At 41.2% G+C, this 2892-nt stretch overlaps 1 non-coding gene across 1 annotated transcript; it reads right to left on the minus strand.

Annotated features, from left to right (window-relative positions):
- Positions 1–955: 955 nt before the first annotated feature.
- Positions 956–1061, minus strand: LOC137939616 (small nucleolar RNA R71). The gene has a single exon (XR_011109994.1). It is a non-coding gene; the product is annotated as a small nucleolar RNA R71 (small nucleolar RNA).
- Positions 1062–2892: the final 1831 nt, after the last annotated feature.

Consider the following 2892-nt stretch of genomic DNA (forward strand, 5'->3'; position numbering starts at 1 on the left):
CAAATCACGATAAAATCCAGAGTTGACGTTTCCTGTTTTGGAAGTAGTTAATTAGATCATTGCTTGATCATTTAGGATATAATTAGTGTTTAGTTCAGATTAATTTATCTTATTTGGTTAGGCTAGTTGACTGAAGAATACACAAAATTCAGTCCTCCCTGTGGATATAACCCTTGCTTCCCGCTAGATTACATGAACGATTCATATGCTTGTGAGGTATAAAAGCCGATGTAATTAAATTTCACATCAAGTTTTTGGCCCCATTGCCGGGGAGGCACGTATTAAGTGTATTTCTTTGTTCTCCATGGTCTCAGGTTAGATTTATTTTCCTGCTTTCATAATTTTATGTTTTTGTTTTATCTTGATGATTTTGTATGGAGTTATTTTTATTTCTTCTAGCTAGTTCGTACTTTCAGTAGTTAGTTTGTTAGCATAATTTGATAGTTAGTTTTGTTTCTTTTTGTGTTTTTATGCACAGGCACCGCTCCCTAGGTGAACCATTAGCTCCCTTTGTTGAAGAGGTAGAACATATTTGTAGGAAAACACTAGAAGTCAAGTTAGGAGCTACCATGGCCAATCAAGGTGAACCATTACAGTTACCTGCAGCAGGTGAGCGTAGAGACCGGAGGGATTATTCTACTCCATCCAACTTCACATCACCTTCTTGCATTATATTGCCACCCACTACTGCTGCCAGTTATGAGTTGAAACCGGGTGTAATCCAACTCCTCCCTACATTCTATAGGTTGGAGAAGGAGGACCCTTATTACCACATCAAGGAATTCTTAGATATCTGTGCGACTTTCAAATTCCATAATTTCTCAGATGACTCTATCCGGTTAAGACTTTTTCCATTTTCACTTAAGGATAAGGCCAAGTCTTGGCTGGCATTACTTCATGGGACACAATAGTCACAAAAGTTTTGTCCAAATACTTTCCCATTCAGAGAACTACAGCCCTCAGGAGAGAAATATCAAACTTTATGCAGCAGGAGGGTGAACAGTTTTATGAGGCTTGGGAGAAATGGAAGATTCGATCCATAGGTGTCCGCATCATGGGTTTGAGAAAAATAATTTAGTGCAATACTTTTATCAAGGTCTTACACCCCAGGTTAGTTCCATGGTAGATGCAACGAGTGGTGGGAGTTTGATGGGTAAGAGTGCTACTGAGGCATGGGACTTCTTTGAAATGTTGAGTAATCAATCTCAGCAATGGGGTTCATCATTTAATGTTGATAGGAGATCCCATGAAGCCAAAAGAGGGGGTCTCTACGAGGTTAGTGAAACACCCATGCTCATGGCCAAGATTGAGGGGTTGACTAGAAAAATTGATGCCCTTATGGTGTCCAAGAGTTCACCTGCTCCTAACCCATCTACTACCTATGCCATATGTTCTAGTTCATCTCATCTCACACAAATGTGTCCATGTAGTTCATCCTACCCGGAGCTCATTGAGGACTTGAATGCAGTCCAGAATTTTCATAGACCAAATCGGAACGATCCTTTTTTAGAAACATATAATCCGGGTTGAGCTAGGCTCCCAAATTTCTCATGGTCAAAGGGCCCATAGGTTGGGGGTCCTCCAGGGTTTACTCAACCCCAAGCTCCGCGCCCACACTTCACTCAACAGCCATTGATTCCACAAAAACCTTGTTGAGGATACACTTCAACTATTCATGCAGAATACATAGTCCTCCATTGCTAAACTTGAAATGCAAGTGAGTCAGTTGTCCAGCCACATGAGTGAACAAGCACAAAATAGACTCCCGAGTCAAACCATTCCTAACCCCAAAAGCACACATGAGAGTGGGTCGAGTTCCAATCCCCACCACGAGCACGCCAAAGCCATAACCACCCTTAGGAGTGGTCGTAAGCTGAACAATGGGGTAGGGACCACTAAGTCTAAGGAGTCAAAGGATGACAACGGGGACACATTATTGAGTGAAGAAGCTCCAAGTTCTCCACCAAACCCAGGTAGATCCCTAACCAAGTCCCACCAACTCCTTATCCGCAGAGGTTATCGGGCCCACCTAGGAAAGGAGATAGCATGCATGAAATGTTGGAACTATTTAGTAAGGTTCACATTAACATTCCACTTCTTGATGCTATTAGGCAAGTCCCTGCCTATGCCCGATTTTTGAAAGACCTTTGTACACAGAAGAGAAAACAACATGCTAACAAAAAGGTCTTTCTTACTGAGAATGTAAGCTCAATTCTGAAGCACAACACTCCTCCTAAAGTTAAAGATCCTAGATGCCCCACATTTTCATGTGTCATTGGTGAACATACCATCTAGAGAGCTCTTCTTGATTTAGGGGCAAGTGTGAATTTGCTTCATTTCTTTGTGTATTAGCAATTAGGTTTGGGGGAATTGAAGCCTACCCCATCACACTTCAACTAGCTGACCATTCTGTCAAGATACCATGAGGAATAGTTGAAGATGTTTTGATAAAAGTGGACAAATTTCTATTCCCGGTTGATTTCATTGTTCTTGATATAGAACCAGTAGTCAATGTTACCAACCAAATTCCTGTCATCCTAGGACGTCCCTTCTTAGCCACATCTAATGTTGTCATTCATTGTAAAAGTTGTGAGTTGGAGTTGTCTTTTGGAAATTTTAAGGTCTCGTTGAATGTGTTTAATGTCGGGCACCATCCACTTGAGTCTGATGATCCGAGTCCTGCATTTAAGATGGAGACTGTTATGCTTGATGACGAATCCATTCTTGAATCTTTTGAGTCTTACATAACATCTTTAGACATGAACTATTTTGATGAGGAAACCTATTTCCGAGAGGTTGACGCTTTACTCATTTTTGTACCTCTGTTGGAGGAAGCTTATGAGGTTGTCACAACTGATCATCCACAAGATCTTCATCTTGACTTGGACAAAC

The sequence above is a fragment of the Aristolochia californica genome, unplaced genomic scaffold, assembly GCF_029961685.1.
Source record: "Aristolochia californica isolate CCGP_79_NKW_82.1479 unplaced genomic scaffold, dmAriCali1.0.hap1 SCAF_8, whole genome shotgun sequence".
NCBI lineage: Eukaryota > Viridiplantae > Streptophyta > Magnoliopsida > Piperales > Aristolochiaceae > Aristolochia > Aristolochia californica.